This window comes from Microcaecilia unicolor, chromosome 3, assembly GCF_901765095.1.
Source record: "Microcaecilia unicolor chromosome 3, aMicUni1.1, whole genome shotgun sequence".
Taxonomy (NCBI): Eukaryota; Metazoa; Chordata; class Amphibia; order Gymnophiona; family Siphonopidae; genus Microcaecilia; species Microcaecilia unicolor.
In genome coordinates this window covers 99,388,024-99,407,252 of record NC_044033.1, presented here as the reverse complement: position 1 = coordinate 99,407,252, position 19,229 = coordinate 99,388,024, and positions in this window count along the sequence as shown.

Sequence of the window (19,229 nt, the reverse complement as noted above, 5' to 3'; positions counted from 1 at the left end):
TTTAGTGTGGCGGTAAAATGGCCACATTTTCCATTATTCCTATTAATGGCCATATGCTGATTTCTCCATTAGAACATGGCCATTAGAGCATGAGCCCTTACTGACACCTACTTTCTAGGTGGGAAGGGTTCACACGCTAACCATGAGCTAGTTGGTTAGCGCACAGCGATGTACCTGCACTAATGATTAGTGAAGAACACACCTACTCTCCACCCCCAGACATGCCCAGCGCTAAAACATAAATTCTATTTTTTAGCACATGGAAAGCATGCACCGATCCCAATACTACTGTGGGACACCTGAGCATGCATCACGGTGTGATTTTTAAACTGTGGTAAGCATGCATTAGTGCTTACCACAGCTTAGTAAATGGACCCCCATGGTAAATTAAATGCATTTTTAAAGGACTGATTTATGTGTGTTACAGAACAACACTAAATTATCCTAAGCAAATAAACTAGATTCATTTTAAATATGATAGGAAAATGTTTCTGCAATTAAAAACCAAGGTTCTATAGGTGGTAGGGATTTCTTTCGTAAGGTCTCCATGCAAGTATTTGAAATCTTGGCAAGAGAAACAGTATGTCTTTTTTTTTTTACCTCTCTCATTTGGAGAGGTTTCTCTTGGATAAGACTATTACATGAATATAATTTATATTTAATTTAGTAGGGGGAGAGCTTATTGGGAGCTTTTAAGGTTCTATATTCATTTGATACCACTAATAGTTTAGGTTTAGTTAATAATCCTACTTGATTGGTATTATAAATTTGTTTCTTTGTATTGATATGTTCTTTATCCCCAACCTTGGCTGACTTCTAATATCCGCTACCTACGTTCCTGTACCCGCTCCGCCGAACGCCTCTGGCGGAAATCTCGGGCCCTTGCTGATTTCTTACACTTTAAGTTCATGCTGACCTCCTTCCAATCTGCTCTTTTACGTGCCAAACAGGATTATTATATCCAACTGACCAACTCTCTTGGCTCTAATCCTCGACTTCTCTTCACCACATTGAACTCTCTCCTCAAGGTGCCCCCTCCCCCAACTCCCCCTTCATTATCTCCTCAGACCCTTGCTGAATTCTTTCACAACAAGGTTCAAAAGATAAACCTTGCTTTCTCTACCTCACCAGCTCTCCCTCCACTAGTCCGTTCCCCTCTCTCTCCTTCCCCTCATTCCCTTTCCTCCTTTTCTGAAGTTACTATTGAGGAAACTACACTTCTCCTTTCTTCCTCAAAATGTACCACCTGTTCCTCTGATCCCATTCCCACCCACCTTCTTAATGCCATCTCTTCTACTCTTATTCCTTTATCTGTCACATTCTCAACCTCTCACTTTCCACTGCGACTGTCCCTGCTGCCTTTAAACATGCTGTGGTCACACCTCTCCTTAAGAAGCCTTCACTTGACCCTACTTGTCCCTCTAATTACCGACCCATCTCCCTCCTTCCTTTTCTCTCCAAATTACTTGAGCGTGCTGTTCACCGCCACTGCCTTGATTTTCTCTCCTCACATGCTATTCTTGACCCATTACAATCTGGTTTTTCACCCTCTCCACTCAACCGAAACTGCGCTTACTAAAGTCTCCAATGACCTATTACTGGCTAAATCCAGAGGTCAATATTCCATCCTCATTCTTCTGATCTTTCCGCTGCTTTTGACACTGTCGATCACAGCATACTTCTCGATACCCTGTCCTCACTTGGATTCCAGGGCTCTGTCCTTTCCTGGTTCTCTTCCTACCTCTCCCTCCGCACCTTTAGTGTTCACTCTGGTGGATCCTCTTCTACTTCTATCCCTCTGCCTGTCGGCGTACCTCAGGGTTCTGTTCTTGGTCCCCTCCTCTTTTCTATCTACACTTCTTCCCTTGGTTCATTAATCTCATCCCATGGCTTTTCCTACCATCTCTATGCTGATGACTCCCAAATCTACCTTTCTACCCCTGATATCTCACCTTGCATCCAAACCAAAGTTTCAGCGTGCTTGTCTGACTTTGCTGCCTGGATGTCTCAACGCCACCTGAAATTAAATATGACCAAAACCGAGCTTCTCGTTTTCCCCCCCAAATCCACCTTCCCGCTCCCCCCGTTTTCTATTTCTGTTGATGGCTCTCTCATTCTCCCTGTCTCCTCAGCTCGAAACCTTGGGGTCATCTTTGACTCTTCTCTCTCCTTCTCTGCTCATATCCAGCAGACCGCCAAGACCTGTCGTTTCTTTCTTTACAACATCCGTAAAATCCGCCCCTTTCTTTCCGAGCACTCTACCAAAACCCTCATCCACACCCTTGTCACCTCTCATTTAGACTACTGCAATCTGCTTCTTGCTGGCCTCCCACTTAGTCACCTCTCCCCTCTCCAGTCGGTTCAAAACTCTGCTGCCCGTCTCATCTTCCGCCAGGGTCGCTTTATTCATACTACCCCTCTCCTCAAGACCCTTCACTGGCTCCCTGTCCGTTTTCGCATCCTGTTCAAACTTCTTCTACTAACCTATAAATGTATTCACTCTGCTGCTCCCCAGTATCTCTCCACACTCGTCCTTCCCTACACCCCTTCCCGTGCACTCCGCTCCATGGATAAATCCTTCTTATCTGTTCCCTTCTCCACTACTACCAACTCCAGACTTTGCGCCTTCTGTCTCGCTGCACCCTACGCCTGGAATAAACTTCCTGAGCCCCTACGTCTTGCCCCATCCTTGGCCACCTTGAAATCTAGACTGAAAGCCCACCTCTTTAACATTGCTTTTGACTCGTAACCACTTGTAACCACTCGCCTCCACCTACCCTCCTCTCTTCCTTCCCGTTCACATTAATTGATCTGATTTGCTTACTTTATTTATTTTTTGTCTATTAGATTGTAAGCTCTTTGAGCAGGGACTGTCTTTCTTCTATGTTTGTGCAGCGCTGCGTATGCCTTGTAGCGCTATAGAAATGCTAAATAGTAGTAGTAGTAGTAGTAGTAGTCCCGGGATTCTATATATCACACCTTTAATTTTCATTTCGGAAATCAAATCATATTCTATAACAGTGTGTGTAAGTTAGGGGCCCTTTTACTAAGCCAAGTAAGCATCCACGCACACCCAATGCATTCCAAAATGGAGTTCCCGTCCGACTACCGTGTGGCTCTTGTGGTAATTTCATTTTTGGCATGCGTCCGATATGCGCATCTGAAAAATATTTTTTATTTTCGGGTGCACGTAATGGATGCACGTCAAGTGGCATTTGGTGCGCATAGGTCATTACCGCCTAGTTACTGCGTGAGTCTTTACCACTAAGTCAATGACTGGCGGTAAGGTGTCAGACCCAAAATGGACGCACATCCATTTGCGGGCAAAAAATAAAAGGCCTTTTTTACAGGCATGCTATAAAATGGATCAGTGTGCACCCAAAATACATGCCTACACTACTGCAAGCCATTTTTCAGCGCGCCTTTGGAAAAGGACCCCTTAATTGGTTAACTAGCTAATCAGTGCTGTCAACTGGATGTTAACAAGCGTCTATCAGCACTAATTGGCATTAAGATTTAGGCACACAAATCGCTAAGTATATTCTGTAATGCGGTGTGCTTAAATTAGAAGTTGCACAGTTGAAAAGGGGCATGGACATGGGCAAGGCGCAGGTGTTTCTAAAATCTATGCGCTTTGTTGTAGAATACAGCTGCTCAGAATTTGGTCGCATGGAGAGGTGCTCGGTGTATTCTATATACCGTGCAGAAATTTAAGCCTATTCTATAAAATATAGGTGTGCTTTAGAGAATATGCTTAGGTGTATTTTTTTCCCACACGAAATTCTTAGGCACCATATATAGAATCTAGCCCTATGAGGGCTATTTCTTCAAATTTCTTTCAGTGTTTTTTGTTCCTATTTTACTCTGGTTGAGTGTATTAAATTGGTGTATTTTCTTGATTCGGTAGTGTATAAAGGAAATAATTTTAAAATAAATAAATAAGTATGATAGGCAAGAATTCTCTGATACAAACATATTCATACTGATTTCTCTATTATCAGAAAGAACTTAGCGTTGGAAATAAAGTACATGAAACTAGAAAACTAAACACTGCTTTTCTTTAGAGTTATATCTCAACAACTCCTATATACTAAATTGCATTAGCTGCTTAACACTGGAACTATCATGCTTTAACAATTAGTGTGAGGTAATTTCCATCACTTAACACAGAAGGAGGCAGGGTATTTGGTGGGGGATGGTTAAGGAACATATCTTACATTTGACACGGAGGTAATTACCAGGCATTAAGGAGTCAATTATATAAAATTACATGTGTAAATGTTTAGCGTATATATGCACATGGGGGGGGGGGGGGGTAAATTCAATAAATGGTGTTAAATGGCCTGTTAACCAGCAGACTGTCTTTTCATGATTTAGCAAAAGACAGTGATCTAGAAGCCACTGAGCTATGGCATCCTAACACGTCTGAAATGGAGAAAACTCAAGAAGAAATGGATCAGCTTTGTATAAAAACAAGATATCATCAGCATAAATCTGAAAGGATATATTATGATTTTGAATAATAGTAGCAAGAGAGCTAATGAAAATATTAAATAGAAGGGGCAAAAGGATTGCTCATGTGTGTGAAACATGAGCAATTAGGTCCACTAAGTTTGGTGCACCTAATTACATTAGTTCTTTTATTTTATTTATTTGTTACATTTGTATCCCACATTTTCCCACCTATTTGCAGGCTTACATTTTCCCACATATTTGTGGCTTACATAGTACCTTAAAGGCGTTTGCCAATTCCGGTATGAACAAATACAGTCGTGGTAGAATAAGGTTCGTATGTACACACACGTTAGGGAATCGTAGAGAATAGAGAGGATGAGAATCGTAAAAAGGAAGAGTTATTATATGCCTATTACGAGCTTTGGTTTCATTATGTTGCAGGATTCAGGCATTTAACTTGGGTTGGTAGGGTATGCCTCTTTGAACAGGTTAGTTTTTAATGATTTCCGGAAGTTTAGGTGATCATAAGTTGTTTTCAAGGCTTTTGCTAATGCGTTCCATAGTTGTGTGCTTATGTAGGAAAAGCTGGATGCATAGGTTGATTTGTATTTGAGTCCTTGGAGATTTAGGTATGTTCGTGTTGATCCTGTTGTGTTTCTGGTTGGTAGGTCTATGAGGTCTGTCATGTATCCCGGGGCTTCGCTGTAAATAATTTTATGCAGATTTTGAAAGCAATATGTTCTTTGATTGGGAGCCAGTGCAGTTTTTCTTGGAGGGGTTTGGTGCTTTCAAATCACGTTTTTCCAAATACAAGCCTGGCTGCCGTGTTTTGAGCGGTCTGAAGTTTCTTTATAATTTGTTCTTTGCATCCCGCATAAATTCTGTTGCAGTAGTCTACATGGCTTAGTACCATTGACTGTATCCCTGTTGATGTCCTCTGCATGTCCAGCCCAATCTCCTCAACTACCCTCAATTCATAGAGGGGTTGACGCAGAAAGCCACAAGGTGGATGAGCATACAGTTTCTATCACGAACTCAAAACCAAACTATGCAGAAAGGTAATTTTATGCATATGTTTTGCAAGGAGATTTTGTACAATAACTGGGGGAAACCTGCTGGGAACACGCACACAAGGGTTGAGCATTAAGCGTGGCTTCTTGTGTGCATGTCTAAAGAAAACAAAAGTTGCCAGCATACATCTGTGCACTTTATATTAGCCTTGCAAAACATTCTTGCACATAAAATTTTTCTGAGGCTGATGTTTATGTGCAGGACAGCAGCCACAATGTGTGATTGGCACTTTTGTTTTTGCTCAGACATGCGTATATTATTGCTGTTACCTTCCATGCCTTTTAAAGTTGCAGATGCTATTCTTGATGGGAAAAAAAAAAGAGAAACAAGACGTTTACATTGCAAAAACAGAATGAAATTCTCTTGAGCAACCCTTTATTGCTGCCCTGGACCCAGCATCAAACATTTCTTCTGTTATGTGTGCGGTAAATGTTGGATTATTTGTAGTAAATAATTAGCAGATTTTAGTACACACAGCTTCAGCTTTAGAAATGTTAATTTCTTTTCTTCATCTCTCTCTCATTCACCCCAGAATAATTCACTGCTGAGTCACTTTAAAGTTGAAGTAACAAAACATCTGTTTACTCACAGTTTGTAGTTAGATTATATTCAGACAGGCTTATATATACATAATACTATACATTTGGATTATCAGCTCTTTCCATGTGCTTAGATGGTAATGGATGCTCACACCACCATAGATCCTCAGGTTAGGAGAGATCATGAGCTCCATGTGCTGTGTCTAAGCCCCACAGGAAGTTGCATGGGTGTGACCTCTCTAAGCAATTTACATCAGAGGTCACAGAGTAATCACAGAGAAAAAATTGGTGACAGGCAATGCATGTAAAATACAATACATTATTCCAACAAACCCCTTCTCATGCATAACTGTCATGCAATTATTTATTCATACAAAGTCCAAGCTTTATTCGCAGATTCTCAAAACGTTCTCTGGGTAACGGTTTGGTCATGATGTCAGCTGTCATCTCACTGGTGTGACAATAGTGTAGACTGATGACCCCTTCTTTCGCCAGTGCTCGCACGTTGTGATATTTCGTTGCGATGTGCTTGGTGCGTGACTGAACCTTGTCATTCTGTGACAGTCGGATGCAGCTCTGATTATCTTCCATTATCTGGATTGGTCTCTGTTCAGCTATTCCAAAATCCAGCAAAAGTTTTTCAATCCACATCAGTTCTCTGCAGGCTTCTGATACGGCCACATATTCAGCTTCTGTAGAAGACAGACTCACAATACTTTGTTTATGACTGGCCCATGAAATTTGTACATTTCCATACATAAACACATATCCACTTGTGGATTTATAATCAGAATGATCCCCTGCCCAATCTGAATCACAGTAACATATTAGTTTTGGATTACTATTGGCTGAAATCTTTAATTTACAATCAATGGTACCCTTTAAATACCTTACCATCCTTTTAACTGCAGTCCAATCTGATTTGGTAGGTGAGCTGACCCTTCTGCTCAAAATTCCTACTGCATTTGCTATATCAGCCCTGTATGTGGTAGTTAGATATAAAAGCTTACCTATGGCTGATCTATATTGGATGTTATCTGGTAAAGGTTCTCTTACTGTTTCATCCTTCAGAAAATCAGTGATCATGGGAGTGCTTACAACTTGGGCATCTTGCATACCTAACTTTCAATAAGCTCATTATTTTCTGCTTCTGGCTTAGAAGATAAGAACCATCATTTTGTTTCTCAATTTCTATACCAAGATAGTATGACACATTACCAAGTTCTTTTATCTCAACATTCAGGTTTTAAATATTTTACAATGTCCTTGTACTCTTGCTCACTTTTGCTTGCAATGAGCAGATCATCAACAAAAGCTAAAATGTATGCATATTGTCCATTTCTGCACCTAGTGTACAAGCATTTATCTGCTTCACCTTGCTTAAATCCTAAATTTGTCAATATTTCATGCAATTTGTCATTCCAACATTTTGCACTTTGCTTTAATCCATAAAGACCTTTGTTTAATTTACACACTAGCTGTCTTTGTTTTGTATTTATGAAACCTGTTGGCTGTTCCATGTACAAGTCTTCAGTTATATCTCCATGAAGAAATGCTGTTTTCACATCAATGTGGTTGACTTGCATGCCTTTTGAGACTGCAATGCTCAGAAGTGTTCTAATTGTCGTGTGTTTCACTACAGGTGCAAACACTTCATCAAAATCTTCTCCATATTTTTGAAGATATCCCTTGCGACTAATCTGGCTTTATACCTTTCCACTTTTCCTTGTGCATTCCTTTTTAACTTGAATACCCATTTGCATCCTATAGCTTTCTTGCCAGGAGGTAATTTTGTAAGAATCCAAGTATTATTTTTATCCAATGCATCAATTTCTTCTTGTGCAGCTTTACGCCAGTCAGCAGCTTCTTCTGCTGGCATTTTCTCAATCTCATCCCATGTTAAGGGCTCTTGAGCTTCTGCTGACTTTGTTAGGTAAGACAGTCTTGGGGGTGGAACACCTTTGTTTTCCCTGGATGAGCGTCTGACAACAGGTTGGTCTGACCTTTCCGCATCCTCAAAATCTGAGAGTCCTTCTCCAATTGATTCCCCTTCTCCAACTGTACTGTCTCCTGCGATGATCCTTTCTGTGTCTGCGTCCTCTGCCTGTTCCTCGTTAGATACAGATGAGTTGCTTTCAGACATCTGCCTTGGTATGGCATTTATATACACTGGCATGTCTATTATGGTTCTAGTTTCATATTCTGGATGATAAGGCTCATCTGGGATAATCCAGCCTTTATCAACCCTTTTGTTTTCATCAAAATATGTAACATGTCTTATGCCAACAATGCCAGTTTTCAGATTTAAAATTCTATATCCTTTGTGTCCCTGGAGCATAGCCAACTAAAATGCCCCTTTCTGTTGTGGAATCTAGCTTATGCCTTCTTGCTTTGGTACATGAGCATATGCTGTACTTCCAAATGTTCTTATGTGTGACAGGTTTGGCTTCCTACCATGCCATGTCTCATGTGGTGTGCGCTCGCGCCTTTAGTTGGCATTCTGTTTTGTAGGTACACTGCTGTGAGAATGGCTTCCCCCCATAGTCTTTTAGGGAGATTGCTATCTGACAGCATACATCTGGTCATTTCCACAAGTGACCTAAATTTTCTCTCTGCAACAGAATTTTGCTCTGGTGTATAAGCTACTGTTGTGATATGCTGAATGCCTTCTTGTTCTAGAAATGTGCGCATGCTTTGTGAAGTGAACTCACCACCATTGTCGGTCTGAAGAACCTTTGGTTTTCTTTCAAATTTATTGCTCACCATGGCTACGTATTTCTTCAGCATGTCTGTGACTGACTTTTTTCTTTCAGCAAATAGGCCACACAGTATCTAGAGAAATCATCCAAGAATATTAGCACAAATCTGTTATTTCCCAATGATGGGATATTAAACGGTCCACATAAGTCACTGTGTATTAAGTCCAGCACTTTATTACTCCTATTTCCTGTGTATGCAGGAAAAGAGGGTCTCACACCTTTTTGAGTAACACAGTCTATGCATTTCTCCATTTTACCATCATTCTTCCTTACTTGCGCCATATGTGAGGCTTCACCTGAAATGCTCAGTTTATAAACATCATTATGCATAAAAGCTTCAGCATACACTTCATCATTTTTAGAGATTGTGCACTTACTGTTTTCAAAATGAATCACAAATCCTTCTTATCTAATGTAGATACACTAAGCATATTGCAAACTGCTTGGGGAATATACAAGACATCACTTACAGGAATTTCTTTAACTTCATTAGACACTTTGCATTTTAAGAATCCAATGCCTCTTGCTTGGATCTTAGCAGTCCCTGCGTTTGCAGTATTAAGAATACCTTCTTCTGGACTCATTTCCTGAAAGAAATCCTTACAATTGGTTAAATGGCATGTGCTCCCCGAATCCAAAATCCAAGTGACTTTCATTTGAATTATTATTTACCATAGTCAAAGATTTTTCTGCCATTAGAAAGCCCTTATGTTTATCATTGTCTGTTCATACATTTCCTGGTTGGAAATCTTGTCTTCCATTGGCTTAGGTGAGCTAGAGGGAGTGTTTTGTGTTTCCTACACCATTTAGATACATGTCCCTCCTTTCCACATGAGTAGCAAATCAGCTTGCCCTTGGGTGGAGTTTCCATAGCTCCGCCTTACTCTGTTCTTTGCCAAGAAATTTGTTTCATTTCTCTCTGACTTGCTTTGAGAACACATCTCCTCAGAATCATTATTATGCATTCCTGCCTTAGTTTTGATGCTGCCTGTTCAAAAGATTGCCCTTCAATGGCTTCATTACAGACCTAAAAACATCAAACTTCTTTGAGAGTGAGGTAAAAAGAAATGCTCTTTTCAATGCATCACACATGGGAATTCCAGAAAGTTCTAGCTTTTGAAATGGAAGACATAAGATGCATAATGTGATCATTACATTTACTTTTATCCCTTAATTGGTTTCATTCAACTCTGCTAACCAATTGGTTGCTGTTTTGCATATGTAGTTGCATACATAGTTCTCAGTTTATATAAATGTCCTTTGGTGTATCTTTTCCCTCCACTATATGGCTTGTTTCTCTGAGAGAGCTTCCAAAAACATGCACTTTCACATAATAGTTTGCATTGTCCCATTCAGCCATATTTTCAGCTTGTTTCTGTTTTGGTCTAAGCATATATTAGTTTCTTGCTTGAAGGAGACATATGAATCTTAGTTCCCACTGCTGATAATTAAATTCAGTTAATTTAGGCACCTTGAGAGAGTAGAAAAATGGTGAATTTCCTCCCTCAGCCATTTTCTTAGCCTTGCCTGCTGTTTGGTGTGTGGGGGGAGGAGAGAGACAGACTGAATCTTTCTTTTAAACTTAAGAGAAAATGTGGCTTTTTTACTGCCTGGTAATATTTCTATTCTTTTTCAATTCCTGGCCCTGGCCCATAACCCTTTTTTGTTGGATTATTTGTAGTAAATAATTAGCAGATTTTAGTACACACAGCTTCAGCTTTAGAAATGTTAATTTCTTTTCTTCATCTCTCTCTCATTCACCCCAGAATAATTCACTGCTGAGTCACTTTAAGTTGAAGTAACAAAACATCTGTTTACTCACAGTTTGTAGTTAGATTATATTCAGACAGGCTTATATATACATAATACTATACATTTGGATTATCAGCTCTTTCCATGTGCTTAGATGGTAATGGATGCTCACACCACCATAGATCCTCAGGTTAGGAGAGATCATGAGCTCCATGTGCTGTGTCTAAGCCCCACAGGAAGTTGCATGGGTGTGACCTCTCTAAGCAATTTACATCAGAGGTCACAGAGTAATCACAGAGAAAAAATTGGTGACAGGCAATGCATGTAAAATACAATACATTATTCCAACAGTAAAAGCCATTGTTTTCTTCTGTGCATTGTCAGGGAATACTTAGTGGTCTCATTACCATTCATTTGAATGCTGTGTGCAGTCATTAATTCCATGCAATTTAAAATCTGTGCTCATCCTCTCTCCTCAATGCTCGGCCAGTGATGTGTGCATACAGCCCTGGGTAACCATGTGGTTAGGCTCCTGGTAGCTTTCTGCATGGGCCTCAGAGCAAGTAACTGAAAGCACACATCACTTTGGCATGTAGACAATTACATTGATTGAAAACAGATTTCTTCAACTTTAATTTAGCCTAATCAATAGATTGCCTTTTCACAAATCTCACACTGCCCACAGATACAACTTGTACAGCAACACTGTAGAAGCCTGAAATGGTTCCAGAGATGCAAGCAGAACCATATTTATTGAATATACATTAAAAGGTTGGCTGCTTACAGTGCAGTTCCATTATTACACAGTCATTCAACAATTATTTTCCATATTATGTTTTATTTATTTCATTATTATATTGACAGCATTTTGATATACTAGCAATCAAGAAGTGTAGCACGGTGGTTTACAATATTTCTGGGGAATTGCCATATATACTTGAATATAAACTGAGATTTTCAGTCCAAAAAAATAAAGTCCCAAAATGAGGATCTTGGTTTATATTTGACTATTTTCAACTCCCCCCCCCCCCCAAAAAAAAAAAAAAAAAAAAGTTCTTCCTCCTCTCCATGGTTACCAATATTTCTTCCTCTCCCTCCACTACCTAGCATCGGCTTATGCTGGCAGTTATGCCCTGAAACGGCAAGCCTTGAGCGTGTGCAGATGCTAAAGGACCTGCACCAGTTCCGTATATAACTTTTTCAACATCAGCCAAAGGGAGATAGGAATTGGAACTCAAATGCCAGTAACTGGGGGGGGGGGGGGGGGGGGTAGTGTGGGATGGAGGAAGAAATGCTGATAACCTCAGAGGGATGGAGTATGGAGGAAGAAATGGGGGAGAATACCATTATTGGGGGATGAGGAAGAGAAAGATATTGTATACTTGAATATAACCTCCCTCCCCAGTTCATATTCAAGTTGTTTTCTCCTTTTTGGGGGGGGGGGGGCATGTTATCTTGGTTTATACTCAATGAAAACCACAGAAGTGGAAAGAACACCAATATCCCATGGAGAGTAACACAGAGAAAGCAAAGAGTGGGAACAGAGTCAGGCTCTTCAAAAACAGACCAGATACACTGGAGAAGAGTGACAAACTTTAATAAGGTACCAAGTTTCAGCACACAGGGTGCCTTCCTTAGGAGTCTTGGTTTATGTTTTGAACCGACTAATTTGAGCAGTTAAGATAGACCACTTAAATAGCAGCCTATCTTTAACTGTTATTAATTTAACCAGCTAGCACTGAATATTCGCTTAGCCGGTTAAGTTGCTGCAGCCAAAACTGAAACCGGATAATCAATACCAGCTGCCAGATATGGTATGACATTGAATATCCAGGGTCAGCGCCAGTGGAGGCAGCTAATTGTGCTGCCTGCCACAGCCTGAATGGGGGGGGGGGGGGCGGAAATAGAATATAGATGTTCAGAAAGTCGGAACATAACCGATTAAGGCACGTCTTTGCAATCTTTAGAAATCATACCCGGTTATGTTCCTGACACTATTACAGTGACCTGTTAAATCTGGTGTTTTGGCATTGGGGGGCCAAAAGTCACTGAAGGATTAAGGGGGCTAGCCCTCCAATCCCCCAAGTGGTGTGCTGCTCAATAGGAGCTGTTCACTAAATCCTAAGTGTGCTTGGAGCAGGTTTAACTCCTGCCGAAAATCATATAGAACATAGACATTTGCCCACAGAGTCTATATATGGCACCTAAAGTTGTGCAATAAAATGTGGGTATATACCCAAGTTGCACGCACAACTTCATTGATCAACAAGCCACTAACTAGTAATAATGGGTGCTAACAACCAATTATTGAAATTAATTGGCATCAATTTGAATTTTTTTGCACAACTGCCTGTGTGCTACTCTATAAGGCTTGGCACCAAACTCTCATAGTGCCTGTTTGTAAAGGGGGCATGGGCAGGTGTCAGGCTTTCAAGGCAGAAACTAGGTTTGTGAGCCCTTGGACCACTGCTGAGGAGTGGCAGTGGCAGGCAAAACCACCCCACACCAGAGACAAGGCAGAACTCTGACTGAAACAGCTAGACGTTACCTGCACTTGACTACCCTTCCCCAGGAGTTGAGCCCCTGGGTGCAGGCGGCCGGCAGGACTTACCGGACAGGGCAGGAACTGAATACCAACTAGGCTGAACAGAGACTGAGGGTCAGAGGGGAAAGGAATATACATGGGCAGCAAGGCAGGAAACTGGCCTAGGACACACAGACAGACAATACTACACAAGGCAGGAAAAAGAACAAGCTAAAGGACAGGAACTGAAAGCTGCCAAGCAGCCACTGAAACAGGATACAAATACTGACAGACAAGAGACAGGACTGAAAGCTGCCAGGCAGCCACTAGCAAGAGACACAGACAACCAAGAACTAGACACAGAAATACAAACAAGAAACAAGACTAGGAAACAAGCAATAAACCTAAGCTAAACTACAGACAGACTAACCAGAATCAGACAAGGAACCAGGGCCGTGCCTAGGGTCTCTGGTGCCCCCCTGCAGACTATCAGTTGGCGCCCCCCCACCCCCCATGAAAATGATCACGCCCCCCCCCCCCCCCAGTGAAAATGATCACGCCCCCCCCTGGTGAAAATGATCGCTCACCACTTGCCACACTGACAGGAATTGTCAGCAATATTCTTAGAAACAAATTGCTATACATTGCAAAATAAGATAGCAGATGTAAATTCTCAAAGTGGACATATTCCAAACGCTAAAATGAAAATACAATGATTTTTTTCTACCTTTGTTGTCTGGTGACTTTCTTTTTCCGATCATGCTGGCCCAGTATCTGAGTCTGCTGCTATCTGTCCTCTTAACTCCATTTCCAGGGCTTCCTTTCCATTTATTTCTTTACTTTCCTCCTTTCTTCTTCATTTCTTGCTCTATATCCATTTCCAGCTATTTCTTCTCTCTCCCTGGGTCCTGCCCTCCCATCCACGTCCATCCTTGTCCCTCTCTGCCCTTCCCTCCTCTATCCATAGCCAGCAATCCTCCTCTCTCCCCTCCCTCCATTTCCAGCAATTTGTCCTCTCCCTGGGCCCCCATGTCCATCCTTGTCCCTCTCTGCCCTTCCCTCCTCCATCCATAGCCAGCAATCCTCCTCTCTCCCCTCCTCTCCATTTCCAGCAAATTGTCCTCTCCCTGGGCCCCCATGTCCATCCTTGTCCCTCTCTGCCCTTCCCTGCTGCATCCATAGCTAGCAATGCTCCTCTCTCCCCTCCCCTTCCAGCAATTTGTCCTCTCCCTGGGCCCTGCTGCTGCCCTCCCATCCATGCCTCTCTGCCCTCCCATCCATGCCCTCCCATCCATGCCTGTCTCTCTGTCCTCCCATCCATGCCTCTCTGCTCTTTCCTCCGCGCCCTGGGGCCTTTAAATCTTTTACTTCCGGTCGCAGCAGTGTCAGTGAAAGCGGAGCATTGCCGACGTCTCCCTTCCCTTCCCGCTCTTGGTTCCCTCAGTGTCCGCCTTCTTCTGACGTCAGAAGAAGGCGGGACACTGAGGGAACCAATGAGTGCAAGGGAAGGGAGACGTCGGCAGCGCTTTCACTGATGCTGCTGCGACCGAGGTAAAAGATTTAAAGTCCTCGGCGGCGCAGGGTGAGGGTAAGCACCGCGGCGGCGCCCTCCAGAGGTGGGCGCCCCCCTGCAGCACTTACCCCGCTTACCGCATCGGCATGGCCCTGCAAGGAACTATACAAAAAACCAGACTAGGCAGAAGTGCAACAAAGCACCAACAAACCAGGGACCTTAGACGAAGCAAAGGCAAACTCAGAAGGTTCCAGGAGGTAATAAACCCATCCGCAGCTGAAACTCAGCTGCAGGAATCATGAGGCAGCTACGGGTGAGGCTAGCTGCCAAACTTCAAACCAAGTCTGGAGGGCTGGAATATCTGGACTGGACTGGACCAGAAAGAAAGTCTGGAAAGTCTATGGCAGCCACCGGTTCTGGCCACCAGAGGGCAAGAGGAACACAAACCAAGACACAGGCAGAAAGCATAATGAAGCACAGAAAGGCTTAACACACACAGGTTCAATATAGTAGAGTAATCAGAAGCAGCCAGCACACAGAGACAGAGACAGAACTAACTCAGGAAGAACAGACAGAAGCCAGCTCAGAAGCTGACCGCCGGAAATAAGGTGAGTCTGAGAGGGGTCACGACCACAATCGTGACACCAGGGGTGTTTCAAAATGTTGTGCACAAAATTACAGAATTAGCCCAAAGTGCGCCTAAGTTGGGTACTGGTATTTTCACTTGCTTTCAGCAGGCGTAGGTACAATGCCCAAATGTTAGGCACCAGATCCACCCCAAATCTATTCTATAAAGGGCACATTCCCGTTATAGAATAGCGCTTAGTGCTCACATTTTCCAGCGCTGAATTTTCAGTGCCATGTATTGAATTCTCTCCTTAGCCTCCATCTGAAATGGGGGTTAAACATTTATGATCTTGGCACACCCTGTCCCATCCTAACCACACCCAGGTCTTGCCCCCTTGCCATTTGACGTGCATATCCCAGGTTTTGTAAAATGGGGACGTCAATGTTTATGCAAGATAAACATTTAGGCCCTGAGAAACAGACTGTCTCCCGTGGTCAGCGCTGATCCCGCATATTCAATGCCAGTCCATTTCCGATGACCAGCATTAAAAATCCGGTGTAAATTTGGCTGGTTCCAACTTAACATGCTAAGCTGATTTTCAGGACTAGCCGGCCAAGTTAGATCCTGCCAAAGTTATTCTACCTATTGTGGCAGTCAAATATGGCCGCCAAACTTAGCTAGCTCTGTGGTGAAAATTGCTGGATAGACAGTTATATCACATGATATAATTGGCTATATTTAAGGCGCTATCCAGTAATATTCAGCGCCAGATAGCTGGAGCTGAATATTGCCAGATAGCTGATTAAGTGCCATTTTGGCGCTCAAACTGTTTTAAATATCGAATGGTTAAGTTCCAGTTTTTGTATGTATTAAACCCAAATGGGGCTTGAAAATGAGGGCCATAATAAATATAAAAGCAGAAGTCACTTAATAAATGATAGGAATAGAATATCACAAAGGAAGTGGTGGGCTTCATAGATTTTAATTAATCATTTAATTAATATAATCTGTCATTCATTAAATTGAACAAAACCACAAATGAGATGGCTGTATATTATTCACTTAAATTAGAAAAATGAGGCTTGCAAACTTTCTTGCAGGGATGCAAACAGCCAATATATCTCTGCCAATCACACAAATATCATAGCAGCCATCTGTGTTGTTCATTTCAGTATCTATGATTTATGATCCTGTCCTAGGGTTTGATTTACTGAGCTCTTTACCATATACACAGAATATAAGAAAAGCCTTAGCGAAAAGACCCACATTCTTTTTAGTGAAAAGTTTCTGGCCACAATTTCTAACACAGCAAGGATGGAAAGATGTAATCCAAGAAGTATATAAAACTTCTTAAGGTGTTATTTATCTTCAGCACTTACTCTCCAGAGATAGCATACATTCACCCTATATGCCTGCCTCCTCCCTTTCCCAAACCTGCCAAGTCTCCTGCATTGGTGGGGGATAAGGGAAGGATCCCCCAGGATCACCACCGCACAGAATCGGCATCACCCCCCTCCCCCGAAGTTCCTTTGCTGGCCCCGCCAGCTGCAGGCTGCTCGGCTCCTTCTTTGCTCAGCATTGCCTGCCCCTGCACCTGCTTTCCTCAGGTCGCACATGCTGAGTCTCAAAACTGGGCATGCGTGGCCTGAGGGCCCAGCAGCTGCTAGGCAATCAGTGCAAAGGGAGGGCCCAGCACCAGGGTCTCTCTCTCTCCTTCTCCTGTAGGGACGCGATCACCTGGGTCCCGTCAGGAGCAGGGGAAAGAGACTCCAGCACCGGGCCCCCCCCTTGGAGGTCCAGGCTAGGGGAATTCCCCCCCACCCGTCCCCCTCTCAGCGGCCCTGGGAACTTCCACCTAACAAGAGTCTCCAAATGCAGGTCTCCAGGATGCAACAAGCAGAGCAGTCAATGCTCATCAGTCCTCCAGCAGCCAATCCAACCACCTTGTAGACTCTGTGCTGGTTCAAAGCTCACAGGCCAGCATTTCCTGCCTACTATTCTCATGCATTACAAGTGAAGAAGACAGGAAGTGCCAGCCTGCAAACTGTGCATCTGTTCACTCAGCAGTGCCAACATAGGTGTTGCAGGGTAATTAGGGAAGATTCAAGGGGACTGATGGACTCTCACCCCCATGGCACAGCTGTGCAATTCTCAGATGGAATGGGATAATTAAGGTGCATCCACAGGATCTTCTATAAACAAAATGATGGAAGTTAGGGGAAGAGTGTCTGTTCCTGGGTCAGTAGAAGCATACTCAGGTGGGAGCTCAGTGTCAGATCCAAGCTCTATAGGCAGGTAGTGGAACTGAGGGACAAATATAGGGAAAGAAGAGGTGAGGAAAGAAATGATGGGTAAAGACTGGGAAAAAGAAAATAGGATAATAAGGTGAGGGATAATTATAGAGCAAGGGAAGAGACAAAAGACAGGGCTACATATAAACAGCATACAGGGAAGGGGAGATGAGAAACACATACAGAGCAAAGGGGGGAAAGAGGCAAGGAGCAGATGCTCAGTGAGGGCAAAGAAGAAGAGGCAGGCGGAAACATGCCATACTCTTAGTTTCTCTTAGACCAATGCTGCTGTAAATTTGGACAAGAACTTGCTGAGATGGAATGGCATAGAGACGAGCCAGCATCATAAGTGCATAAGTATTGCCATACTGGGACACACCAAAGGTCAGTCAATCCCAGCATCCTGTTTCCAACAGTGGATAATCCAGATCACAAGTACCTGGCAACATCCCAAAACAGTACAATACATTTTATACTGCTTATTCTACAAATAAGCAGTGGATTTTCCCCAAGTCCATTTTAATAATGGTTTATGGACTTTTCCGTTAGGAAGTCAGCCAAACATTTTTTAAATCCTGCTAAGCTAACTGCTTTTACTACATTTTCTGGCAATGAATTCCAGAGCTTAATTACAGGTTGAGTGAAGAAATATTTTCTCTGATTCAATTTAAATTTACTACTTTATAGCTTCATTGCGTGCCCCCTAGTCCTAGAATTTTTGGAAAGAGTAAACAAGCGATTCCTTCCTCCTTTTTTAAAACAGGGAAAATAGGGTATCCCGATAGCGAGGTTGCAAAAGAGACCATAGTAGATCAGATGTGACAAAAGATTGCAAAATAACACTGTCAACTACTGAGCAAGATGTAACTAGGAACAACAAACATAGTTTGAAATGCCTATAAGATGGGAAAGTTAGAATATATTGCCTAAATGAAAAATTAGATATATTAGACATCTCTGAGACCTGGTGGAAGGAGGATAGCCAGTGGGACACTGTCATACCAGGGTATAAATTATATCATAGTGACAGGGTGGATCAAATTGGTGGAGGGGTAGCATTGTATGTTAAGGAGGGCCTTGAATCAAACAGATTGAAAATTCTGCAGAAAACAAATCACATCTTGGAATCCCTATGGATTGAAATTCCATGTGCAAAGATGAAAAGGATAGTGATAGCAGTGTACTACCATTCGCCTGGCCAGGATGAACAAACAGATGTAGAAATGTTATCAGAAATTAAGGAGGCTAACAAACTGGGCAACACAATAATAATGGGTGATTTCAATTACCCCGATATTGACTGGGTAAATATAACATCAGGGCATGCTAGTGAGGTAAATTTCCTTGATGAAATCAAGGACTGCTTTATGGAGCCAACAAGAGAATGGGCATGTTATACAAAAATATGTGTAAATTCTAGGAATGCCTATGACCTGCCCATACCCCTCCTATGTCCACGCCCCCTTTTCAAAGCCGATCTTAGAATTTATGTGCATCCCTTTATAGAATACTAGTAAAACAGGCCCGTTTCTGACACAAATGAAACGGGCACTAGCAAGGTTTTCCTCGGAATGTGTATGTTTGAGAGAGAGAGAGAGAGAGTGTGTGTGTGTGTGAGAAAGTGTGTGTGAGAGATGGAGTGTGTTTGTGTGAGTGAGAGAATGAGTGAGAGAGAGACAGACAGAGTATGTATGTGTTTGTGTCAGAGAGAGAGTGTGTGTGAGAGAGAGATAGAGTGTATGTGTGTGTGTGTGAGT